The following is a 27,584-nucleotide window of genomic DNA, read 5'->3' as shown; positions in this document are numbered from 1 at the left end:
TCTGACTAGCATTACAAAGCTTGAAAGAATGAACTGATATTGGGACCACAACCTACAGAACATGGATAAAAATGTTTACCCTAAACCCAACTAGCTTGATTGCCGCCTAGAGCAATGTCATCTTGACATCCATTTATTTATTTATTTATTTTTTGAATACTAGCAAAGTGTTTAACCCAAGCTGAAAAGGGCAAACAGAGGAGTTAAAGACAAAGGGAACACATAGGAAACAAATAATAAAGTGGTAGACTTAAATCCAAACACGTTAATAATTATATTAAACGTAAATGGTCTAAAAAAATCAATTAAAGACAGAAATTGAGAAAACGGGAAGATTGGTGTTGGTGGAGCATGACCCAATTATGCACTATCTATGAGAAAGTTACTTCAAATATAATAATGTAAGTACCTTAGAAAAGAAGGGCAAGAAAAATAAATAACAGGCATAATATACATTGGACAGGAAGAAATGAAACTCTCCCTATTCACACATGACATGATTGCCTGTAGAAAAAAACCAAGAAAACTACCAAAAAAAGCCTTATTTCAGAACGAATAACCGAGTTTAGCATGGGATACAGGGTCAACACGCAAAAATCCATTGTACTTCTATGTACTGAAAATATGTAACTGGAAACTGAAATTCAAAAAATGATACATTTACAACAGCCCCCCACCAAGTAAATGAAATAATTTGGGGCGCCTGGCTGGCTCTACTGGAAGAGCATATAGCTCTCGATCTCTAGGTTGTAAGTTCGAGCCCCATGTTGGGTGTAGAGATTACATAAAAAAAAAATCTTTAAAAAAAGAAAAAGAAAATGAAATAATCACATAGAAAACTAACAGAACACATACAGATATGAGTGTTGAAAAACACCAAACACTGATGAGAGAAATCAAAGAAGACCTAAATAAATGAAGAGATATACCCTGTATGTGATTGACTTGCATAGTAAAAATGCCAGTTCTCTCCAAATTGATCTATCCATGCAATGCAATTCCAAGCAAATTCTCAGTGGAATTTCTGGTAGATAAAAACAAGCTGATCCCAAAAAATTATACGAAAAGGCAAAGGAACGAGAACAGCTAAAACAATCTTGAAAAAGAAAAGAAAAAGAAAAATGGAAGACTCAAGCCATCCAATTTTAAGACTTACAATAGTTAAGGGGCGCCTGGGTGGCTCAGTCGGTTAAACGTCTGACTTCGGTTCAGGTCATGATCTCGCCATCCGTGGGTTTGAGCCCCATGTTGGGCTCTGTGCTGACAGTTCAGAGCCTGGAGGCTGCTTCGGATTCTGTGTCTCCCTCTTTCTCTGCACCTCCCCAGTTCATGCCCTGTCTCTCCCTCTCTCTCAATAGAAAGAAACATTAAAAAGAAAAAAAAAAAAAGACTCATGATAATTAAGACCATGGAGAGGTGAACACATATGTTAAGGAAACCGAATAGAGGGGCGCCTGGGTGGCACAGTCGGTTAAGCGTCCGACTTCAGCCAGGTCAGGATCTCGCGGTCCGTGAGTTCAAGCCCCGCGTCAGGCTCTGGGCTGATGGCTCGGAGCCTGGAGCCTGTTTCCGATTCTGTGTCTCCCTCTCTCTCTGCCCCTCCCCCGTTCATGCTCTGTCTCTCTCTGTCCCAAAAATAAATAAACGTTGAAGAAAAAAAAAAAAAGGAAACAGAATAGAGAATCCAGAAATAATTTCATACAAATATAATCAATTGATTTTTGATTAAAAGAAATTCAGTGGAGAAAGGACAGTCTTTAAAAAAAATTTTTTTTAACATTTATTCATATTTTGAGAGACAGAGCGTGAGTGGGGAGGGGCAGAAAGAGGGAGACAGAATCCGAAGAAGGCTCCAGGCTCTGAACTGACAGCACAGAGCCCGACGCAGGGCTCGAACTCACAGACCGTGAGATCAAGACCTGAGCTGAAGTCGGATGCTTAACCGACTGAGCCACCCAGGCTCCCTGAAAGGACAGTCTTTTTAGTAAATTGCGTTGAAAAAACTGGATATCCATACCAAATATATATATACATATATATGTATATATATGTGTGTATATATATATATACACACACATATATATGTATACATATATATATGTGTGTGTATATATATATATATATACACACACACATACCTCAAGCTAAACCTCACATCTGATACAAAAATTAATTCAAAGTGGACCATAGATTTAAATGTAAAATGTAAATCTACAAAAGTTGTGGTGGAAAAAAATAGGAGAAAATCTTTGGGACCTGAGGCTAGGTAAGGAGATCTTAGACTGCACACCAAAAGAATGAGTCCATAAAAGGAAATATTGATAAACTGGACTTCATTTTGATTAAAACTTTTGCTGTGTGAGAGACACATTAACAGAATAAATATGCACTAGAAGAGAATTTTTCCATCATATACCTGGCAAAGAACTTGTATTTAAAATATATAAGGAATATGGGGCACCTGGGTGGCACAGTCGGTTAAGCGTCCGACTTCAGCCAGGTCACGATCTCACACTCCGTGAGTTCAAGCCCCGCGTCAGGCTCTGGGCTGATGGCTCGGAGCCTGGAGCCTGTTTCCGATTCTGTGTCTCCCTGTCTCTCTGCCCCTCCCCCGTTCATGCTCTGTCTCTCTCTGTCCCAAAAATAAATAAACGTTGGAAAAAAAAATTTTTTTAATAAAAATTAAAAAAAAATAAAATATATAAGGAATAACGAAAACTCAACAGTAACAAAGGTGGTATGTAATAAAACAAACAACGCGGGGCGCCTGGGTGGCTCAGTTGGTTAAGCATCTGACTTTGGCTCAGGTCATGATCTCACAGTTCATGAGTTTGAGCCCTGCATAGGTCTCTGTGCTGACAAGTCAGAGCCTGGAGCCTGCTTCAGAATCTGTGTCTCCCTCTCTGCCCCTCCCCTGCTCACTCTCTCTCTCTCAAAAATAAATAAATATTAGGGGCGCCTGGGTGGCTCAGTCTGTTGGGTGTCCAACTTCGGCTCAGGTCATGATCCATACAGTTCATGGTTTCAAGCCCCACGTCAGGCTCTGTGCTGACAGCTCAGAGCCTGCAGCCTGCTTCAGATTCTGTCTCTGGCTGTCTCTGCCCCTCCCCAGCTTGTGCTCTGTCTGTCTCTAAAATAAATAAACATCAAAAAATTTTCTAAATAAATAAATAAACAAAACTTAAAAAAAAACCCATATAACCCAATTTTAAAATGGGCAAAGACTTGAAAAGACATTTCACCTAAGTAAAGAAGCCAATAAGTACATGGAAAGATACTTGGTATCCTGAGCCATTAGGGCAATGCAATTAAAATCACAGTGAGCTATCATTACAAACATATTAGAATGGCTAAAGATAAAGGGGTATAGATATACATACAGATATAGATATCAGTGATACCAAGCCCTGGTGAGCGACTTACATCAACAAACCTCTTCTACGTTGCAAGTGGGAATGCAAAACTGTGCAGCCATTCCGGAAAACACTGTGGTACTTCCTTATAAAATCAAACCCAGGGCACCTGAACTGTCCCAGTAGGTAGAGCATCGGACTCTTGATCTCGGGGTTGTAAGCTGGAGACCCACGCTGGGTGCAGAGATTACTTAAAAAAATAATAATAACAACTGGGGTGCCTGGGTGGCTCAGTTGGTTGAATGTCTGACCCTTGATTTCGGTTCAGGTCATGATACCAGGCTCACGGGATTGAGCCCTGCGTCGGGCTCCATGCTGAGCGTGGAGTCTGCTTAAGATTCTCTCCGCCTCTTCTTCTGCCCCTCTCCCTTGCTCTCGCATGCTCGTTCTCTCTCTCTAAAGTAAGATAAGATAAAAATAAAACCTTTTTAAAAAACTAAAACGCACACTTACCATACAACACAGCCATCCCATTTCTGGATGTTTATCCTAAAGCAGTTTCTCACCCTCTGTACTACTGAAATCTGGGGCCAGATCATTCTGTTTGGGGGGCTGCCCTGGGCATCGTAGAACGTTTAGTGGATTCCCTGACCTCCACCCACCGGAGGCAGACAACGTTCCCCAAGCAGCGGCTGCGTCCTGTGATGCAGTATGCATGGCTATTTTATCACAACCCTCTTCTATGAAGCTTCCTCTCCGGGGCACCGGCAGTCACAGAACCGATACTTGCGATGAAGTGTGAAGGGCGACACTCTGGCATGATTCAAGGTGTCACGGGACACAGAATGCAAAGTTGCATCATGCTTGTTTGCTTCACCTTCCAACCCATTTCTTTTCGTCCCAAGCTTTGCTCTCAGTTGAACGCAGGAGCCACTTCAAACCACAGGAAACATTCCTGCGTGGAGTCTCCCTGCCCTGGAGCCAGACCGCCTGATTTGAGATTCCGCCAAGTTGCCCGTTACCGGTCACAGGGCTTCGGTCAAATTTCTCTAACTTGTCAGAGACAAACACTAAGGACAGCACCTAGCACCTGGGTCAGTGGGAAGATTAAGTGAGATTATATTTAAGACACCACCGCTGGGGACTGTCAGCTGGGCGTGGTCCCCCCAGAGGGAAAGGAGGCACCCACAGAAACTGTTGACTTGGGACACCGCTGTAGCTCGGTACCTGGCACTAAGTAAGGACTCAATAAACAGTCTTGGATGATGATTTGGTTTTCATTTTTGTATTATTATTATTTTTTTACCTTTTATTTATTTTTGAGAGAGAGAGAGAGAGAGAGACACAGCACAAGTGGGGGAGGGGCAGAGAGAGAGAGGGAGACACAGAATCCGAAGCAGGCTCCAGGCTCCGAGCTGTCAGCCCAGAGCCCGACGCGGGGCTCGAGCTCACAGACCGCGAGATCATGACCCGAGCCACAGTCGGATGCTTAACTGACGGAGCCACCCAGGCTCCCCTGATGATGATTTGGTTTTTAAACTATGAGCAAGTACAACTTATAATTTTAAAGGACGCAAATGAGAAATCACATACTACCTTGGGAAACCTGGGTGAGCACGGAACTCTTGATTTTGGCCCAGGTAATGAGCTCACGGTTGTGGGATTGAACTCCATGTTGGGATTGAACGCCACTGTTTAAGATTCTCCCTCTCCCTCTGCCCCTCCCCAGCGCATGAGCACGCGTTCTCTCTCTCTCTCTCTCTCTCTCTCTCTCTCTCTCTCTCAAAAATAAATAAATAAACTTTAAAAAAACAACAATAATTTCCCAAATCAAACAAAAGCAGCTGACCACATCAGTTCAGTTCAATTCTACAGAAAGCCTGATTTCTTGAAAGGAAGCTTTTTTAAGAAAAAAAAGTTCCCGGGGCGCCTGGGTGGTGCAGTCGGTTGAGTGTCCGACTTCAGCCAGGTCACGATCTCGCGGTCTGTGAGTTCGAGCCCCGCGTCCGGCTCTGGGCTGATGGCTCAGAGCCTGGAGCCTGTTTCCGATTCTGTGTCTCCCTCTCTCTCTGTCCCTCCCCCGTTCGTGCTCTGTCTCTCTCTGTCCCAAAAATAAATAAAAAACGTTGAAAAAAAAATTTATAAAAAGAAAAAAAAGTTCTGGGGCCCCTGGGTGGCAGTCAGTTAAGCATCTGACCCTTGATCTCGGCTCAGGCGATGAGCTCATAGTCTGTGAGTTCGAGCCCCACATCAGGTTCTGTGCTGATGGCACGGAACCTGCTTGAGATTCTGTCTCATCTTCTCTCTGCCCCTCCCTTGCTTGTTCTCTCTTTCTCTCTTTTTTTCTCTCAAAATAAATAAACTTAAAAATAATAATAAATAAATGAATAAGAAAAGTTCTCACCTTGCCTTTCAAATCAAGGAGAAATTCCAATCTTATTAAATGGCTAGTGCTTGGGCGAGAGTTCTGACTCAAGAGGAAGGAAGTTAGAGTACTTAAATTCATTTCACTTATGGACTTTTTTTTTTAGCAGCTAATGGGTATTCTCTTTACCCTGCAGTTGATTCCCCAAATCTGATGTGCTATAATAAAATTATGAATATATGAATAATTTGCACACATTAGATTTTGGAATTGCTCTGAAATGTGTTACCATGCATTTTAAACAATTTTTTTTGAAATTTCCTGATTAAGAGGTTTTCATAGATGAAGAACATCAATTCTGAGTCATGATTAAGATGAATCCCTTTATTTCTATATTTATGATTATGCCTATGGTACAAATGATATGATTTTAATATACATGTGAGCCTATTTTAAGTTTTTCACTTACTGTCTCTGTGTTGTTGGTATAATGATATGCAGACTCACGCTCTCAAACTTCTTCTCCAAACTTCAACGGGCCAAAATGCTAGGCAAACTGCTTCTTCATTATTTTTGAACAGTCGTTGGGCAAGCCAGCCTTGAACATGTGATTTTTCAACTGCTTTTTTCCATCTTAACAAAGGACTCATTTTATATAGCCGTGGGCCTCTAGCCTCAGTCCAAAACAAATGCTGAAATTAATCGAGGGCTCTTGTGATGTGCAGGGCACTGCATTCCACACTTTGCAATGATTCTCAGTTCCTGTGCATATCAACCTGGTCAGGTAGATGTCATTGTCACTCCTATTCCACAGATGGGAAGACTAAGGCTGAGGCTCGGAGTTTATGGAGCATGCCGGAGGTCCAATAGCTAGCGTAGGATAATAGGGAAAAAACAGAATTTAAAGTAGAAAACTGAGATCAGGGGCACCTGGGTGGCTCAGGTGGCTGGGCATCCGACTTCAGCTGAGATCATGATCCTGCAGTTTGTGGGTTGGAGCCCCACACTGAGCCCTGCGCTGATAGCTCAGAGCCTGGAGCCTGCTTCGCATTCTGTATCTCCCTCTCTTTCCGTCCCTCCCCTGTTCCTGACACTCTGTCTTTCTCTCTCTCTCAAAACTAAACATTTAAAAAAATATATTTTTAGAGAGAAGTGAGATATTTATGGTTTGTTTTTTTTTTTAATGTTTCTTTATTTATTTCGAGAGAGAGGTTGAGAGAGAAAATTCCAAGCAGGCTCTGTGCTGTCAGCACAGAGCTCGACACAGGGCTGGATCTCCCAAACAGTAATAGCACGACCTCAGCCAAAATCAAGAGTCAGACGCTTACCTCAACCACCCAGACACCCTCAAATTTGTGTTAAAAAAGGGTGAGAATCTTAGATTGGGATTCTTTCTCTCCCTCTCTCTGCCCCTCCCCCACTCATGCTCGCTCTCTCCGCCTCAAAATAAATAAACGTTAAAAAAATTGTAAAGAGCAAAAGAGGGTGAAAGGTGAAGCAGCAAGGAGAAAGCATGGAAGGTTCTTGCAATAATTGAGAGAGAGATGATGAACCAGAGCAGAAGCAATACACGTAATCCAGAGCGATGAACAAAAGACAAGCTCAAATTGGTACGACGCTGTGGCTGACTATGGGAGGGAATCGATTCATCCGAAACTACACGGTGGGCACTTACTCTGTGTTAGACACACAGCTGGACGCAAGGGATACGCAACAGAACAAAGACAGAAACTTCTTGTCGAGTGGAAGAAAAATCATAAGCAAATAAGCAAACAAAATAAAATTGCCACCAATTAGTTTCCTAGGTAACAAATCACCACAACTTGGTGGCTTCAAACCACAGAAATTGATGTTCTCACAACTCCAGAGGCCAGAAGTCAGCAGTCAAGTGTCTGCAGGGTCATGCTCCTTCTAAAGGCTCTAGAAGAGAACCATCCCTTGTCTCTTCGAGCTTGTGGCAGCTGCCAGCAATTCTTGGCCCTCCTTGGTTTGTAGACACATCACTCCAGTCTCTGCTCCTATAGTCACATGGTGTCCTTGTGTCTGTCTGTCTCTTCTCATAAGGACACTAGCCAATGGATTAGTGCCCACCTTGATCCAGTATGACCTCATTTTAACTTGATTCTATCTGGAAAGACCCTATTTCCAAATAAGGCTGCTTTTCACAGGTCCCATTGGTTACAACTTAGACATACCTTTTTGGACAACATAATTTAACCCGGGGGTAAATTACAGGGGGAAAATGAATGCAAGTGTATCATTTAAAAAGGGGGGGGGGGTGGAGAGGAGACCTGTTTAGATGAGAGAGATTAAAGGGAAGCCTGCTCTGAGCAACTGTCACTTCAGCGACTGTCACTTCAGCAGCTCTGAGTGACTGGTCCTGAAGGATGAGAAGGACCAGGCTTATAAGTGGTATAGCTGAGAAAGCTACAAGTGCAAATGGCCTGGGGCTGGCTAGACGGTGCTAATCATGGGAGCTGAAAGAAAGCAGACCCCAAAGAAGCCAGAAGTCATTGCTCACAGACTTCCTACCAGAAGGCTCCAGTGCCTGAACCCCACCTCTACCTGGAAAAGTGTCATTGGCCAGTATTCATGTTACCTCTTAGCTGACATTAGTTCTCTTGAGTTCCCCAGGCTGAGCCTCAGAGGTAGGTTTTATCAGGTGGCGTCTCTACTATGACCTCTATCTGATTTATTCGTCCTAAAAAAAACCACAAATCAATAGGTAAGACAAAGCGCCTGGGGTCAGAATTCCAGCTTAAGGACCTGGGTTCAAATTCCCAGTTCAGGACTTGCTCATCCTGTAACTTTCAGGGAGTTGCTTACTCTTCCTTTCTTTTTTTTTTTTTTCTTTTTAATGTTTGTTTTTTGACACAGAGAGAGAGAGACAGACAGACAGAAACAGAGTGTGAGTTGGGGCGGGGCAGAGAGGGAGACACAGAATCTGAAGCGGGCTCCAGGCTCTGAGCCATCAGCACAGAGCCCAACGCGGGGCTCGAACTCACGGATCAGGAGATCATGACCTGAGTCAAAGTTGGGTGCTTAACTGACTGAGCCACCCAGGCGCCCCGCTTACTCTTTCTGAGAGCCTCCTACTGTTGTTGAGTAAAACAAGAATAATTAAATGCTCATCTACAGGGTACGGGAGGCTTCAGTGGTAAGGCCCCGGTGCCACGGTGGCTTGCCCAGGGTCGGAGTCTGGGCTCATGTTACTCATGTAGAGACAGTCAGGCTGTGGCTCACGTTTCCAGGCAGACAGCTGCAGCAATCTCCAGGCTTAAAAAAAAAAAAGAAAAGAAAAACTCTGGATATTGCTTCAGTCTTAAGGATTCTCTGCTTCCCAAATCCTAAGGACCGGCAGCCACTTTGGCAATAATCGGTGCTGTGTAGACGAAGAGGCAGGGGTGGCCGTGAAGCCCTCCTGAGGACCTGGCTGGCCACGTGCCTGCCCTGCACCCCTCGGCACCCGGTACCCCTGTGGGGAAGCCACCCAAGGATGGAGACTGGGAACTTGTCCAGAGCAAGCAGAATTTTCAAAAACCAGCCTGGAAAGTCCAGGGAGGAGGCCGCCTGTGCAACCCCAGTAGGAGGTGCTGTCACTCGGTCATTTATTCACCCTCCTGAAGACTGTATTTGACATTGTTTCCCATCCAGGTGGCTACTGGGAGCAGCTCCACAGGGAGGAGCCGTTTTGGAGACGAGATATAGGTTAATGGAAAGAGCCCGCAGAGCCAGGCTCGAACCCTGGTTCTCTGGCTGGCAAGGCTGGGAGACTGTTCCCTCCCTGGGTCTTAGCGGCTCAGCCATGACATAGACAGAGCCCCCCACCGGCCAGATGTCAGTGCACATCCAGATGAGATGGCATGGGGCAGGGGGTGCCCATCAAAGTGGTATTGTTCAAGGAAGCAATATCCAAATGGCAGGGGGCAGAGCAAAGTCTCCTACGTGACTGACAACACTGCCAGCAATTTCCTGCCGGCCTCTGGGACCGGATGAATCAAAACTAAGTGAAAACTGATGGTCGAAGCAAAGCTTTTGGGTCCCTGGGGCTTCTGTACTGGACCAAAGTGGCCCGGGGCTGGCTGAGTCATCCACGTGGGGAATCGCTCTTTCCTGTCTGCAAAAGAAGAGTGGGGCTTCGCAGAAGGGGCCCTTGGGGTGGGAATGCACAGTCACCCCCTTGCATCCCCTTGCATCCCCCCCCCCCCCCCACCGTGGAAGGTTTCCAAACAGCAGCGTTGGGTAGTGGGTAACTTTCCCTTGCCACTCTCTGAAAGAACTGGGAGGGGAGGCGGGGAGTTTCTCATCCAAAGATAGCTTCTCTCTAAATCCTTCCATCTTGATGCATGAAACGATTTGCTTTGATCCAACGAGAAAGAAGCTGAAGCGAGTGGGAGAACAGATTAGACCAGCCGGTCTGGGTGAATGGCGAGCACGTGGGGGATTTTCTTTTAAACCAATGAACATTTCCTGTTTTAAAATTTAACAACAAGAAAGAAAGAAAGAAGTATAATATCCAAAGCCCAATACACATCAAAAGGCTTTTTAAACATTCTGTAACCAAGCAATTGCACTTTTAGGAATTTAGCCTAGATTTAGAGATGCAATGCAGAGTGGTGGAAAGAGCTGTGCAGTTTATAACAGCAAAAAGTTGCGCTCAGTAGGTAGGGCATGTCACTCTTGATCACAGGGTCGTGCCTGAGAGCCCCACATCGGGTACAGAGTTTAGTTAAAAAAATAAATGAAATGTTTATAATAGCAAAAGGTTGGAAACAACCAAAATGTTTAGAAATGAGAGACTGCTTAAAATTATGGTAGGACCATTTAATGGAATACCAGCTAGCTGGTTAAAAAAAGGATGTGAAAACAAACAATAAAGGTGCCAGGGTGGCTCATTCGGTTAAGCATCTGACTTCAGCTCAGATCATGATCTCAGGGCTCGTGGGCTGGAGCTGAGAGCCTAGAGCCTGGAGCCTGTTTCCGATCCTCTGTCTCCCTCTCTCTCTGTCCCTCCCTCGCTCACGTGCTCTCTCTTTCTCAAAAATAAATTAACATTAAAAAAAAAAAGGAAAACAAATAATAAGCTAAGAAAATATATTTGCATTTCAAATCACAAAGGGATAATTCCCCTAAATGTATAAAAGCTTCTTCGAGATCAACAACTCATAAAAAAAAAAAGGGCAAAGGATATGAAAAAACAAGGTGTGAGTGTATGTGTGTATTTGCACAGGTAGGCTGTGGGGAAATAAGTTCTACTTACATAAGTGGGTTAGAAAGAAGCTTAGGGTGGAAAGCCGTCCCCATGCCGCCAACCACGGTGCGAAAAGCACTCGAGGTTACCTAGTGAGATATTGGAATGCAATCGTGAGTAACTTGTTGTATCACCTGCAAGAAATTACTTTCCACCTGACGCCAATATACGATCGTGCTTTGATCACAAACTCCACTGCCCCCCCCCCCAGACCCTTTGCTTCTTACACGTACAAGTTAATGATTACTGTCTGATTGTTTTCTCCACGTTCACGTGTGTAAGATCTTGGTTTCCTCACATTCACCACGCAGGTAACATCCTGTGAGCTCAATAAATATGGAGACGAAACCCCTGCTCGGGGCTCTTGTCTCCTCCTGGGCATTAGCCTCTCTCGTACTCAATTCTGTATCGGCACTCTTGCTGGACAAGAGAGAACTCCAGACTCACAGTATGCGACAGTAAGCAAAGATCATAATTTGCTAGCACATCTTATCAGGAATGAAAATTAGTACAAGCACTGTGGAGAGAATTTAGCAGCATCCATACATACTGCAGTATCTGTGTCTACAGCAGCATCTATTGCTAAACTGACCTAGCAATGCGACTTCTAGCAATTTATTCAATGTGCATAAAACAAAGGATGAACAAGCTTATTCAGCGCAGCAGTGTTTATAATAGCAAAAGACTGGAAACAACCTAAATGTCCATCAGTAGGAAACTGGTTCAATATATTGTATGGAATACACAGCAGAAGCATGGAAAGACACCATAAATGACCATGAGAACACGAGCAATCCTAACCTGACCCTGAGAATCTACAGGGAATAGATTCAAGCCGGTCTTTTCTAGATTCCAAGGGGCAGAAAGACCCCGAATAGCAGTTGGGGACATGTAAACACTGAAGTCGAATTAAAAAAATTTTTTTTCATGTGTATTCATTTTTGAAAGAGAAAGAGAGAGACAGAGTGGGAGCTGGGGAGGGGAAGAGAAGGAGACACAGAATCTGAAGCAGGCTCCAGGCTCCAAGCTGTCAGCACAGAGCCCAACACGGGGCTCGAAATCTCAAACCATGAGAGCGTGACTTGATCCAAAGTTGGATGCTTAACCAACTGAGCCACTCAGGCGCCCCTGAAGTCAATGTTTATGTTCTAACATAGAAACATGGCCAAAATACACTATTAAGTGGGGGGGGGGGGGGGGGGGGAGTCACAGGATACCATTAAGGCGTGATCTTCTCTCCATCTAAAATTTAAATATCATGTATATGTGTTAGTCCATGCATAGGAAAAAACCTGGAAGAGCAGTGTATGCACCAAGCCACCAAAGCAGTTATTAAGCGCCTACTATGTCCTAGGTGCTGTGAACATACAGATAATTAAGAAATTAGAAGGTCAGTTCCATGGAGAAAGAGAACTTGGCTGTTTTGCCCCAGTGTTTGGCACGTAACACAGATTCGGCAAACGTGAATGGAGTGGAAGGAACGAAGGAAAGGAGAAACAGAGACAGGGAGAGAGTTCCTGTCCCCAAGTTGCTCGCAGTTGCTCACAGTGCCGCACAGACACAGTCGTTGGAGCAGACGAGCTTTTCTGGGAAGTAGAGAACTCTGGAAGTAAAGGGTTCTGAGCTACCGGGGCTTTGCCTAAACCATCTCTCATCACTCCCCCATGAACGGAAGAAAAACCAATTGCAAAGTGACTGTGGAGCCTGTTTTCAAACTCAAAGCTTATCCAGCTGCAGGGAGACTTCGTCCAGGACAGTGCTTTGGCCCCACAAATAAAAACCAGATTAGCCATGCTGTCTTGGGGGCATGAGTACCGGTGATGGATACCTCCATATTGGATCCTACAGAGACAGAAACTCTGGGAAAACAATGCACTTTGTCAATGTCCAGGGGACGAGTGGCTTCAGACAACTCAGAGGTGACACCCAATGTCGCCAAGGGGAACTACAGGGAAATCGTAAATAGTGATTCCAGAAGAGGGGGCAAAGCGGGACCCTTGGCTTTCACTTCTCCAATTAGTTCCGTGAAGTTCTCAGAGGCCTTTGCCAAACGAGGCAAGCTCGCCAGGACTTTGTGCAAAATTCCATGACTCAGAAGCCTGCCCGGGGAGCGGAGCGAGATGAGCCCATTCTTCTCGGGGTTGCAGTGGCTTTTCTCTGCCTGAATAAGCCGTTAACGATTTCATTACTGGGTTCTTCTCCAGTTCCTTTCTGATGGCATTTGCTTAATTACAGCTGCATTTGAATAGCAGAAGCCGCCAGAGGACGTGCCTATTCCGGCTGAAAACCTTCCCAAGATTAACACTTCCAGAGGGTCTCCAGAGTTACCCAAGGGGCATCTCTGCCCTGCATCTTACCAAGGATGGAGCCCTGCACACCTTCCTTCGCCTCCAGCAGCTTTCAGTTTTGTCCCTTGTAAAATGGAGGCGATGAGACCTATTTTGCAAAGTTGCCGGGTACATTAAATAAGATCACCTACGTGCACATAATAAAATAGGAAAAGCTTAGTGAGTGTTGATGGCCTTACCATTGCAGGTAACATTCGAGTCCTTACTAAACCTTTGACACGCAGTGTTTTTTTGTGTTTTGTGGGGTTTTTTTTGTTTGTTTGTTTTTTTGAGAGAGAGAGAGAGAGAGAGCATGCTACACAAATTGGGGACGGGTCGGGGGAATGAGAGAGAGAGAATCTCAAGCAGAGTTTGCACCCAGCATAGATCCCGATGTGCAGCTCAATCTCACAACTGTGGGATCATGACCTGAGCCGAGATCAAGTGTCACTTAGCCAACTGAGCCACCAAGGCACCCTGGCCTTTTTCAATCCTTATGACAACCCTGTGAATTAGCTAACGTTTCTATCCCCATTGTGTCTGACACACTGAGGTCCAGATGAGTGGCCGATGTCATGTACTATTAAGTGGCCAAGCTGGGATCCTAATCCAGGCCATCAGCTTCAGAGTGTCCACTGTGAACCACAAATCAATAGTGGTTCCAATGTGTAATTGTTATGGAGACTATTCAAGATTAAATGCACCCGGGACGCCTGGGTGGCTCGGGCGGTTAAGCGTCTGACTTCGGCTCAGGTCACGATCTCGTGGTTCGTGGGTTCGCGCCCTGCCTCGGGCTCTGTGCTGACCGCTCAGCTCGGATTCTGTGTCTCCCTCACTCTCTGCCCCTCCCCCGTTCATACTCTGTCTCTCTCAAAAATAAATAAACATTAAAAAAATAAAAAAGGATTAAATGCACCCAGTGACAAAACGGGCAAAGGATCTGAATAGACATTTCTCTAAGAAAAGTATGCAAGTGGCCATAAGCACGTGAAAAAATGCTCGACACTGTTAAGGGGGTTACGTCGGGGAAATGCAAATCAAAACCACAATGAGATACCGCTTCAGATCCACTGGCATGGCCATACAGACGATCAAATAACCCTCACCACAACCACAAAATGGACAATGACAAGTGCTGGGGAGGATATGGAGAAATTCAAGCCTCATACACTGCTGGTAAGAGTGCTCAATGGTACAGCGGCTTCGAAAGACGAGAACAGTTCTTCACAAAGTTCAACCCAGAGTCACCATATGACCTAGCAATTCTACGAGTAGGCGTGGCCCCAAGAGCACTGAAAATATTCATTCATGCAAAACCTTGCCCATAAATATTCATAGCAACTTTACTCTCTACACCCACATTACTCTCTGCGCGTAGCCAAAAAGTGGAAAGAACGCAAACGTTCATCCACCGATGCGTGGATGTACAGAAGTGGTATATCCATACAAAGGAACATTATTCAAGACCACATATTATATGATTCCATGTATATGAAGGGTCCAGAACTGGAAACCCATGGTGACAGAAAATAAATTAGTTATTGCCAGGGCCGGGGGAGTGGGTACGAAAAGGAAATGACGAGTGACTGCTAAGAAGTTTGGAGTTCTTTTAGGGGATTAAGAAAATGTTCTAAAATTGATCGAGGTAATGGTGGCTCAATTCTGAATATGCCCCCAAAATTGAATTCTTTACTTTAAACAGGTGGGGGCACCTGGGTGACTCATTCGGTTAAACATGCAACTTTGCCTCAGGTCGTGATCTCATGGTTCAGGAGTCGGAGCCCCACGTCGGGCTCTGTGCTGACAGGTGGGAGCCTGGAGCCTGCTTCGGATTCTGGGTCTCCCTCTCTGTCTGCCCCTCCCCTGCTAGCGCTCTGTCTCTTTCTGTCTCTCAAAAATAAATAAACGTTAAAAATTTTTTTAAGAAGAATTACTTTAAATGGGTGAATTGTAGGCTGCATGAACTTTACCTCAATCGAGCTATTTTTATTTTTCCTTTTTTAAGATTTTATTGCTAAGGAATCTCTACATGCAACATGGGGCTCAAACCCACAACCCCGAGATCAAGAGTCACGTGCTCCAACTGAGCCAGCTAGGCACCCCTCAAGAAAGGTTTTGTTTTGTTTTGTTTTTAACGTTTAGTTTTTAAGAAAGATAGAGTGCAAAGCACGGGATGGGTAGAGAGATAGGGACTGAGGATATGACTCGAACTCTGGGCTGAAAGCAGAGAGCCCAACCCGCAGCTTGAACTCACAAACTGTGAGATCATGACCTACGTGGAAGTTAGACATTCAGCCGACTGAGCCACCCAGGCACCCGTCAATAAGGCTATTTTTATTTATTTATTTATTTATTAGCATTTATTTATTTTTTGAGAGACAGAGCTTGAGTGGGGGAGGAGCGGAGGTGGGGGGGTGGGACACAGAATCTGAAGCAGGCTTCAGGCTCCGAGCTGTCAGCACAGAGCCCGACATGGGGTTCGAACTCACGAACTGCGAGATCATGACCCCAGCCAAAGTCAGATGCTTAACTGACAGAGCCACCCAGGCGCCCCTTGATGAAGCTATTTTTAAAGGAAAGATTCAATGTGTAAATACGTTTTAGGGCTGCCATATCTGTCACGCAGCTGACACGCATCGAGTAATCCTTACTGAGTCACACACGTCACAATTTTTAGTCTGGGCAAGTAGAGTTGCGTGAACCAGGCCCCAGGACAGACACCGGTTGCAAAAGTAACTACCCACCCGTGAACGGCCCAGCGCATTCCGGCCACGGGCCAGACCCAGAGTCAGTTACCTGGAAACTGGACGCACGGTTGGCGGTCTCCCTTCCAGATAATTCAATTAAATTGCTCACAGCCTGTCTTTATTGCTGTTGGCAGCGGGTTTTACTATCTGGATCTGCAATGTTCTTGCTTTCACGGAGCCGCTCACACAGTGTATAATGTAGTAGCTGATTTCCCGTACTTTGGACTGTCGTGCCCTGTTTTCTTTCCTTTTTGTTTTCTAAATTTTTTTTTCTAGCTTTTTTTTTTTTTTAATGTTTTATTTCTTTTTGAGAGAGAGAGGGGAACAGGGGAGCTAAAGCGGGCTCTGTGCTGACGGCAGTCAGCCCGATGGAGGACTGGAACTCACGAACGGTGAGATCATGACCTGGGCCGAGTCAAACGCTCAACCCACTGAGCCACCCAGGTGTCCCTCTTTTTTTTTTTTTGAAGTTGATTTATTTATTTTGAGAGAAAGAGAGCTCATGAGTACAAGCGGGGGAGGGGTAGCGAGAGGGAGAGAGAGAATCCCAAGCAGCCTCCTCCGACTGCCAGCGCAGAGCCCAACTCGGGGCTCAGACTCACAAGCGTGAGATCACGACCTGAGCCGAAATCAAGAGTCGGACACTCAACCGACTGAACCACCCAGGCGCCCCACGTCCTGCCCCGTTCCTAAGGGATACAATTTCTCCAGGGCTCTGCGAAGCGAGAGGAGGAGGACAGGCCCTCACCCTTACCACACCCCGTTTTACCATCAACTTACCTTCCGGACTCTACGTTAGCGGAACACTGAGAACCTTGTCCCCGGAGTCCAAACGAACAAAGCCTCAGTGTCTCGGTCCGTGTGGGCTGCTCTAACGAAATACCACAGACCAGGCATCTTGTAAACAGCAGGAATCTGTCGCTCACGGCTCTGGAAGCTGGAAGTCTGAGAGCAGGGTGCGAGGTGTTCAGGTGAGGGCCCTTCTCTGGATTGCAGACTTCTTGTATCTTCTCCCGTGGCGGAAGAAGGGCGCCCTCTGAAGCCTCTCGTTGCAAAGGGCTCATCCCATTCCCAAGGACTCACCCTCAAGGCTTAAGGACCTCCCAAAGACCCCACCGCCTATTACCGTCCCGTTTGGGGATCAGGATTTCACCACGGGGATTTGGGGAGGGACGGGAACATTCAGACCATTGCAATCAATGCAAGTAGAAAGCCAAGGACTCTGCGGACCTAGTTAGGAGATGCCATCCCGCCTTTCCCAAAGCCAAGTCTTGCCCAACTTCTAGTCTTTCTCTTCCTATGAGAAGGAAGGGAGGCTGTGTCACATACCGCCAGGGGACAGCAGTCACAAGACCCGCGGTTCCCGGGAGGTGGGCCCCAGCTTGGGGTGGGGAGCACAGCGTTCAGGGCTGTAGCTGCAGCTCAGAGCAGAGGAGATACCGAGAGAAAGAACGGGTCCCTGCATTGACCTTAATCTCCTCAGCGTACCCGCCACCAGCCACGACAGCACTGACTGCACTGCCTGGGGCTTTGCGGACTCTCTCTGTGACACAGAAATATTCCGTCTCCCCAGCAGGATTAGAAGCCACTGGAAGGCAGAAGAGATTATTTCTTTATCTTGGAACCTTCTGTGTAAATGGTTATAAACCGAAATTTGGGCACAGGGAGCAGTAGGTTGCAGAAGAACCCTCCAGAGACATCCACAGCCTAATCCTCCAGAACCCGGGTATATTCACCTTACACAGCAGGAGGGACTTTGCAGATGAGTTTGCAGATGGGGCTAAGAATCTTGAGGTGGGGAGCTTGTCATGCGTTATCCAGATGGCCCCAACGCAATCCCAGGGGTCCTCATCAGAGGGGGTCAAGGACACGCAAGTGGGGGGAGAGGTGACGACCATAGCAGATGTTGGAATGATGTGGGATCAAGGCATTGGGGCAGCCTTCGGAAGCTAAAGAAGGCTAATGGATTCTTCCCCGGACCCTTTAGAAAGAATACAGCCCTGGTGACCCGTTTTAGATTCCTGACCTACAGAGTTGTAAGAGAAGAAATTTGTCTGTTTTTTTGTTGATTTGTTTTTAGTAAAAAGCTCTCTTTTTAAAGTTCATTTATTTATTTTGAGAGAGAGGGTGCAAGCACACACAAGGCAGGACGGGCAGAGAGAGGGAGAGAAAGAATCCCAAGCAGGCTCCGTGCTGTCAGCCACAGAGCTCTGGGTGGAGCTTGAACTCACGAGCTGTGAGATCATGACCTGAGCCGAGATCAGGAGTCCGATGCTTAACTGACTGAGCCACCCAGGTGCCCCAAATTTGGGTGTTTAAAGCCAGTAAATTTGTGGTGATTTGTTACAGCAGCAATAGAAAATGTACATGGTACCCACTTCCCCTTCCTCCCTCTCCTTCCTCCTCATCGTGGACGATTTTTGCTCACATGATGTGCAATGCTTACAGAAGACACGTGAATCGATCATCACCCTAAAGGCTGACACAGTGAGACGCCACTGAGCACCATGGATGTGACAGGGAGTGCCAGGGAGAGGGAGCCACAGGTGAGCCAACGTGTGAGGAACGAGCACGAGTTATTACATATCAAGAGTTGGAAGGGAAGGGTCACCCGCCCTCTCCCTGGTGTCTTAGATGACAACAGAACTTTTTTAAAAATTTTACTTCCTTGGGGCGCCTGGGCGGCTCAGTCGGTTAAGCATCCAACTCTTGATTTCAACTAGGCCACGCACGATCTCACGGTTTGTGTGATCGAGCCCCGTGTCGGGCTCCACGCTGAGCGTGAAGCCTACTGGGGATACTCTCTCTCCCTCTCTCTCGCTCTCTCTCCCTAAATAAATAAATAAGCTTAAAACATAAATAAGTAATCAAATGTGCCATTTTAAGCCTTTTTAAGGGAACGGTTCAGTGGCATTACTTACATTCACAGTATTATGCAACCATCATCCGTATTTCCAAAATTTTTCATCCCCTCGAACAGAAGCTCTGTACTCATGCCATCCTCCGCCCCTCCCAGCCGCTGGTAACCTCTATTTGACTTTCTGTCCACGCACCTCGCACGAGTCGTACGAAATGTGCCCTTTCGTAACTGGTTTATTTCACTTCGCAAAACGTTTCCAGGACCATCCGTGTTGTGGCACGTATCAGAACCTGGTTCCTTTTTGTGGCTGAATATGTTCCGTTGCACGGAGGACACCCCTCTACGCCCACAACCGCTCGGACACCACGCTAGGCTTCCGGTGCGTTTCTTCTTCGGACACATCCCCGTGTTTGTGTCCCCTGGAGCTTCTCCATCTGTAAAATGGGGCAAGTTCCTAAAGGCAAGGCACCACAGAGAAGCGAATTCTGTAGGCAAAGCTAGCCCAGAGTATCTCAGGGCCACGGTGTGGGCGGAACAGAAAAGGCTGAGATACACACAGATCCAGATGTGTGTACTGTGCAAAATATGTTCCAGCCGGCCGCTGAAATGCCACCTAGGAAAAATGTACAGAGACCCCGTGGTCTCCAGCCCAGGGCCAAAGCCGGGGGAGGGGTGACAAAGGTTGGGGTGGGGGTGTCAATCCTTAGGAAGGAGGCAATAGAAACGAATAAAGTAGGAGGAGCATTAGAAAAACAACACAGGCCTAGGGCTACATGGGAGGCAGTGGCGGGCAGTGGGGAGCACACCCCCATCCGCTCCTCGTCACCGCGGTCCAGGAATGTGGCTTCAACGCTGCCAGAGCTCCTGTTTCTCAGAAGATGCTGGGAATCTGGATTTTTAGCCACCTGTGCCCAATGTTAAATGCTGGCGATTAATCTGAGAGTATTAAACACAGTGCAGCCAAAGAAAACACGTCTGGTGGCCTTCGTGAACTGAGGGTGGCCAGATGCAAGGACCCATTACTCTGAAAGAAGATGAGGCCAACGCGCCTCTCCCGTAGCAGGACTGAAAGTTCAGCACAGAGCCCGACGCGGGGCTCGAACTCACAAGCAGTGAGATCGTGACCTGAGCCGAAGTCGGACGCTTAACTGACTGAACCACCCGGGTGCCCCCAACAACTTCTTAACATCCTGTTCGTATCCAAATATCCTGTTAAGTTTCAAATTTCAATTTCAAATTTTTCTGCCTAATTTGTTAAAATCAGCATCCAAACGAGACCCGTGCATTGCAATTAGTTGATATTAAGTGCCTTTATAGGTTCCCTTCTGCCTCTGTTTTTTCCCCTTTCCAACTTATTTGTTGAAGAACTATGGCATTTGTCAGGGCACCTGGCTGGCTCAGTAGGTAGACCATGTGACCCTTGATCTTGGGGTCATGAGTTCGAGCCCCATGTTGGGTGTGGAGATTACGCAAATAAATAAACAAACAGAAAATTTCAAAAGAGGTGTTGAATACACTTTCACGAGAGGCACGCAATGACCAGTTGTCTTTCTGTGCTGTTAGCAGCCTGACGCCAGGATTCACCAATCCACTAGGATTGCTTCTGTAGGTCTGGGGCGCCTGGGTGGCTCAGTCGGGCTAAGTGTCCAACTCTTGAACTCGGCTCAAGTCATGGTCTCGTGGTTCATGGCACTGAGCTCTGCACTGACAATGAGGATCCTGCATGGGATTTTCTCTCTCTCTCTCTCTCTCAAAATAAATAAACTTGAAAAATATAAAGAACCATAGTTACTTTATTTAAAAAAAAAAAAAAGGCATGCTTCTATCTATCTACCTGGTGAGGTCATTCAGTGACCAGCCCCTCCCATTTTGCCTGGGACTTCCTCAATGTTGGTACCTTCACTCCTGCATCCCGGGAAACCACTCCAACCCAAACTCCCCAGAACGGTCAGTGACCCTAACCGAGGCTCCACATTTTCAAGAAGTGGTTCTTCTCATGACCCGTGCCTCCCTTTTCTGTCCTGGGCAGAGCCTGGAGACAGAATGTGGGTAACGGATGGGACAATGCAGGGACAGAGCCGTGGTGTTCAGCAGCCAGTCTGGGTGTCGTCGATACTTTGCTGGTGACCCACCAATCTTCCATTGCCACGTTCCTCGTGTACCCTGTTTTTGTTTAGGTAGTGACAGTGATCCCTGTCCATAGTCTGTGTGCTACAGGGGCTGACCACAGCCCCGATCCCAGGGATGGGCTTTCCCTTGCCAGAACCGGGACCCAGACCAGTCGGGACACGCCATTCCCCGAGCCACAGCTTGGGCCGGTGAGTCACAGGGGGAGCTTCTGAAACAAACACTTCCTCATTGCTCCCCCTTTAACATACAATAAACCGCTTGAAGCGTACAACTCAGTGATTTTTTAAAAATTTATTTAGTTGTGCAACTATCAATACAATAGAGTGTTAGGATAGTTTCATCACCCCAGTAAGATCCCTCATGGTCATTTATTGTCATCTTTATTCTTTTCTTTTTTTTAATTAAAAAAATTTTTTTTTTTTTTTTTTTTTTTTGAGGGAGAGAGAGACAGAGCATGAGTCGGGGAGGGACAGACAGAGAGAGACACACACACATAGAATCCCAAGAGGGCTCCAGCCTCTGAGCTGTCAGTGGAGAGCCCGAGTCGGGGCTCAAACTCACAAAACTGGGAGATCATGATCCGAGCTGAAAGGGAGAGTCTGGTGCTTAACTGACTGAGCCACCCAGCCTCCCCGTCTTTCCCACTTTTACTTTAGGCCCCAAGCAATGACTAATCTCCTTTCCTTTTTCTTTCTTTTCTTTCTCTTTCTTTCTTTCTTTCTTTCTTTCTTTCTTTCTTTCTTTTTCTTTCTTTCTTTCTTTCTTTCTCTTTCTTTCTTTCTCTTTCTTTTCTTTCTTTCTCTTTCTTTCTTTCTCTTTTCTTTCTTCCTTCCTTTCTTCCTTTCTTTCTCTCTTTCTTTCTTTCTTTCTTTCTTTCTTTCTTTCTTTCTTTCTTTCCTTCTACTAGGCTCCACACCCAACATGGGTGTTGAACTCACAACTCATGAGATCAAGAGTCACATGCTCTACCAACTGAGCCAGCCAGGTGCCCACTCATCATCTCCTTCCCATCCTAATGGATTTGTGTTTTCTGAACATTTCATAGGGATGGAATCATATAATACACGGTCTTTTGTGACTAGCTTCTTTTCTTAGCATGTTTCCAAGCCTCACCCATGTTGTAGCATGTACGAGTGACTTATTCCTTTTTGTTGTTCAACATTTCATGGATAGCTCATACTTTGTTTATCCATTTATTACTTCCTGGGTATTTGTGTTGTTTCTACGTTTGACTATTGTGAATAACGCTGCTATGGATGTTTCTGTGTAAGTCATTACGTGGACATAGGTTTTCTTTTCTCTCAGTTATGAATACCTAGGAAATTGATGGATCATATGGTAAATTTCTGTTTACACTATTTTTAAATGTTTATTTATTTTGAGAGAGAGAGAGGCAGAGTATGAGCGGGGAGGGGCAGAGAGAGGGAGACCCAGAATCCAAAGCGGGCTCCGGGCTCCGGACTGTCGGCACAAAACCCGACACGAAGCTCCAACTCAAAGTCCATCCAATCTCCATACTTCTTCAGTGACAGGAACCGTTAAGTCCTTCGTGTGGTTGAAGCCACGTTGAGTTGGATTTTCTGCTACTTGCATTTTGTTAAGTATGATGGAAAGACGGTTTCCTGTTTCACCTACACTTTCTGTGGCAGGAGGGCCTCCAGCTGCTGTCTAAGTTACATACATGTAGATGGACTAGATGAACTCCTATTCAACCGTTACCATCAATGACTTGGGAAATAGATGAAGTTGTAGAAATAGACATGAAAACAAGATAGAGCGCTAAAATAAATGAATGAGTATTAGGAAAGCTGAAGAGTCACCAAGACCTCCATTGCCCCAAAAATTCCATGTCGGTGCTTTTTTTCTTTTAAATTTTTATTTAAATTCCAGGTAGTTAACATACAGTGTAATATTAGTTTCAGGTGTACAATATAGGGATTCAACACCAACATACATCAACTGGTGCTCATGACAGCAAATGCCCTCCTTAATCCCTGTCCCCTAGTTCACCCTTCCCCTCTGGTAACCATCAGTGTGTCCTTAGAGTTAGGGGTCTGTTTCTTGGTTTTCTAAGTGGATTTTACCAAACTGCCAAGAAACAATTTGAGACAGAGAGAGAGAGAGAGAGAAAGGAAGAGAAAGCTTCCCGGATAACATGAAACTGGTGTGGTCCTGAGTCTAAAACCAGAGATCAATTTTCTAATGAAAATTAGATGCCCATTTCACTTATGAATGTAGATGTCTAAATCCTACCTAGTGTTGAACTATCCTTGCATTCCAGGGATAAATCCCACTTGGCCATGGTACATCGTCCTCTTAATGTACTGCTAAATGCAGTTTACCTCTTTGGTCTTGGCTGCGGAAACAAGATGATGAAGGGGACATCATCATTTGGAAAGCACTGCAATAAGACACACGTGTTGTGCCACTGCCCTAAGGCCTGCCACCTTCAGAAGTCAACCTGTGCCAGGGGCGCCTAGGTGGCTCAGTCGGTTAAGTGTCCGACTTCGGCTCAGGTCATGATCTCGAGGTTCATAGGTTCAAGGCCTACGTTGGGCTCTGTGCTGACAGCTCAGGGTCTGGAGCCTGCTTAAGATTCTCTGTCTCCCTCTCTCTCTTTCTCTCTGCCCCTCCCCCACTTGCACACATGCACGCACATGCTATCTCTCTCGCTCTCCCTCAAAAACAAACAGATAAACATTAAAAAAGCAGAAAGAAAGAAATCAACCTGTGGCAAATGTTACTATTCTGCCGAGCAGAAGAGCGCCAAGGCTAAAAGACGAAAAACCACTAGGACCAGTCGAACCAGGCATGTAAAAATTGTGTACCGTGGAGTCAGGCGTGGATTCTGTGAAGGAGCAACGCCTAACCCCAAGAGGGAAGCTGTTGTAGCATTGGTTCTTCTTAAGGATTTCAACAATTCGTCACAGATAATAGATGGTCTGGTTTTAAAAAATAAAATATAAATGCAGCTTGCCAGGATCATATTGAGGCTTTTGCACCTGTGATCATCAGGAATGCTGACCTCGAGTTTTTTTTTTTCTTGAAATCTCTTTGGTTTTGGTATCAGGTGATGGTGGCCTCATAAAATGAGTTTGGAGGTGTTCCCTCGTCTACTTTAGGAAGAGTTTAAGAAGGATTTGTGTTAGTTCTTGGAATGTTTGGTAGAATTCAGCCATGAAATCATCTCATCCTGGGCTTTTCTTTGTTAAGAGGTTTTTGATTACTGACCAATCTCCCTATTTGTTACTGATCTGTTCAGGCTTTCTACTTCCTCTTGATTTAGAAAATGTGGGATATATCTATACAGTGGAATATTATTTAGACTTTATAATAAGTGAAAAAAGCCATGGAGCGCCCGGTGGCTTAGTTGGTTAAGCACCCGACTCTTGATTTCAGCACAGGTCATGATCTCATGGTTGTGAGTTTGAGCCCCGCCCTGGGCTCTGCTCTGATGGCTCAGAGCCTGCTTGGGATTCTCTCTACTTCTCTCTCTGCCCCTCTCCCATTCACTCACTCATGCATGCATGTGCCCTGTCTCTCTCAAAATAAATAAATAAACTTTTTTTAAAAAGTTGGGTTTAGGGGCGCCTGGGTGGCTCAGCCAGTTAAGCAGCCGACTTCGGCTCAGGTCATGATCTCGGGGTCCATGAGTTCGAGCCCGCATCAGGCTCTGTGCTGACAGCTCAGAGCCCGGAGCCTGTTTCAGATTCTGTGTCTCCTTCTCTCTGACCCTCCCCCATTCAGGCTCTGTCTCTCTCTGTCTCAAAAATAAATAAACTTTAAAAAAATAAATAAATAAAAAGTAGGGTTTATCACAGGAATGCAAGGAGAGCTCAAACTAAGAAAACCTATCATTGTTAATACATCATTTTACCAGGCTAAGCAGAGTAAATCATATGATTAACACAATTCACGTAGAGAGAGAATTTGATATCATTCAATCAAGAATATCATACAGCAGGGGGCCTGGGTGGCTCAGTCAGTTAAGCCTCCAACTTCGGTTCAGATGATGATCTCGCACTCCATGAGTTCAAGCCCTACATCAGGCTCTGTGCTGACAGCTCAGAACCCAGAGCCAGCTTCAGAATCTGCATCTCTCTCTCCCTCTGTCCCTCCTCTGTGCTCTCTCTGTCTCTCTCTTTCAAAAATAAATAAACATTTAACATTTTTAAAACATAAAGAATGTCATACAGAGAAGTCAAAATAACAAAGTAGTGTCCCTTCAGGAATTATAAGGGGAGGCATTTTCATTCATTGCTTACTGAGTGACTACTATGTACTAAGCACCATGCTAGATGCCCTTCTTAGGTGGTACTGTTTAGCCCTTATTACCTGCCTTACGCAATTCTATTGTGGTTCTGTTATGATCCCCATTTTATGGACGCTCACCGTGAAGGATGCTTCCCCGCTGTGAATCATGTGGTCCCAGAGCCAGTATCTCCCTCTCTAAAAAACAAGACTCCAAGCTCTGCCATGGGCCACAGGCACCAAGAGTTTGCTGACCGGTGTGGGAGGACCCTGGAGGGCATCATTCCCATTCAATATGCCAAGATACACGGACGAGCAGAAACCAAGTCTGGAAGCCAGCAAAGAGGAAGAGTGATGGATCTTGGCCGTCACCAGTGTTCTCTTCCCGTGAGACTCTGGTTCCAGGCAGAACCCCAACCTTATTATGTAGAGCTCTCCTTTCCCCAGCTGGAGGGGGAGCTCTGTCTGTGTATTTAGCTGCCGGAAGATTCGGCCAGAGACTGAAAAGCCCATGGAGACTGGTGAACCATCAGCAAGAACTGAAACTGATGACCTCAGCTGATCTGGAAGTCAGCAAAGCCCATGCATCTGTACGTGGGGAGAGACTCCAGCAAACTGGGTCCCACTCTTGGAGAGGCTTCCTCCTAGGGATTCTGTCCTTTTCAGAGCAACTCCCTACGCCCTCCTGACTCTTCACTTCAAGACTCTCCCGGTTCCAGGCTTCCAGACTATACCAATCCATCGCAGGGGCCTGGGTGCAAATCCCAGCTCTGCGAGTTACTAGTGTGACCTCCAGAAAGTTACTGAAACCCTTTCTGAGCTTCATTTACTCATCTACAAAATGGAATCAGTAAAAGCAGCTACCTGGTAGCGTTGTTATGAGGAAGAAATAAAGGTGAAACCTGCAAATGGCTTAGCACCGCCCCCCCCAACCGCGCGCGCCCATTACCTCATTAGGTGTTAATTACATGACAGCAGCCACGTTGCCAGTGGTGATGGTTGTTAATACTATTATTATTATGTGACTACCATTGCCATTACTATCACTGCTGTCTCATCTAAGGATAAAGGAGAAGGGCAGCTGGGGGCTGGAGGTATCACAAAAGCGTTTACTCTTTTGAAGTCCTTGGTAAAGGACTTGAGTGGTCACGTATTCCTGTCTTCCGGGTGGGTGGCGGCTGACCCCACTAGGATGTCTATAAACACCATGCACTCCCATCCGGTGGCTCACTCCATCTTTTGGAGAGTTAGAAAGTTCTGCTTTATTGCAGAGGACAATCATTCCATTTACCTCTCCAGATCTACTCTCTACCTCCTCTGCCGGCTTTCTGTCCCAGGGGGCTGATGAGTAGGCTCTACATCAACACTAGTTGATCCTTGCCCTCTTGCTTAGAGTTGGGGTCGGCCAGTAGGAGATCCCGGCGTGACAGCACTGGGGAAAAGAGCCTGGGGTATTAATACCGCCGTCTCCCTCTTATTCAGACACAGCCTGCTCGGGATATTCCTCCAGCAGATGCCACAGCTCTTGCCAGGCCGCGTTCTCCTATGTCTCGAGTTCCCCTGGGTTCTGGTAACTGGCCTCTGTGCTTACACATTCAAGCAGGAAGATAAGGGCTGTGATCAGGGAAGTAGAGAATGCAGCCGGAACAAAGAGAGGGGCATCCAACCCAGACTGGGGGTTGGGGGGGGGGGTGATAAGAGGCCCAGCAGAAGGTTTCCCTACAGATTCCCCAAAGTGTAAGACTTCAGTTCGTGATTAAGACTATTTTTTTAAATGGATTTTTAATGTTTATTTATTTCTGAGCGAGACAGAGCAGAGTGGGGGAAGGGCAGAGAGAGAGGGAGACACAGAATCCAAAGCAGGCTCCAGGCTCTGAGCTGTCAGCACAGAGCCAGATGCGGGGCTCCAAATCATGAACCGTGAGATCGTGACCTGAGCCAAAGTCAGATGCTTAGCCGACTCAGCCACCCAGGTGCCCCAGTTTGTGATCAGGACTATTAATTTTCCTTATGTTTAGGCCAGAGGCATCTGAAGCTGGGGAACTGGTTGGCTTTCCAGCATTTTACAACAGGTCCAGGTGAGCTCCAGCGGGCAGGAAGCGTTCGGATCGGTTCAGTCAGATATGTCCCCAGAGCCCAGCACACAGCCAGGACCTAACATAACAGGCACAGGGTTGCCAAGCCACACAGCTCTGGGGGCTCCCGAGTCCCATGTGTTCTCTGTGCATCTCACCGGCAAGAAGTGCGCAACATAAGGGACTGTATTAGTCCGTACACATCTGCTCAACAAAGGGATGGAT

The 27,584-nt window shown here is 46.1% G+C and overlaps 2 long non-coding RNA genes across 2 annotated transcripts; both read right to left on the bottom strand.

Moving 5' to 3' along the window:
• Window positions 1–2,923: 2,923 nt before the first annotated feature.
• Window positions 2,924–6,855, bottom strand: LOC128313668 (uncharacterized). Its single transcript, XR_008294676.1, has 3 exons — window positions 6,188–6,855; window positions 3,424–3,809; window positions 2,924–3,130 (listed from the first exon to the last, which is right to left on the bottom strand). It is a non-coding gene; the product is annotated as an uncharacterized LOC128313668 (long non-coding RNA).
• Window positions 6,856–8,213: 1,358 nt separating this feature from the next.
• Window positions 8,214–16,287, bottom strand: LOC128313674 (uncharacterized). The gene is made up of 4 exons (XR_008294685.1): window positions 16,093–16,287; window positions 10,979–11,058; window positions 8,795–8,994; window positions 8,214–8,419 (listed from the first exon to the last, which is right to left on the bottom strand). It is a non-coding gene; the product is annotated as an uncharacterized LOC128313674 (long non-coding RNA).
• Between the last annotated feature and the right edge of the window lie 11,297 nt (window positions 16,288–27,584).

This window comes from Acinonyx jubatus, chromosome E3, assembly GCF_027475565.1.
Source record: "Acinonyx jubatus isolate Ajub_Pintada_27869175 chromosome E3, VMU_Ajub_asm_v1.0, whole genome shotgun sequence".
Taxonomy (NCBI): Eukaryota; Metazoa; Chordata; class Mammalia; order Carnivora; family Felidae; genus Acinonyx; species Acinonyx jubatus.
This window is presented reverse-complemented; position numbering and strand designations above follow the sequence as displayed.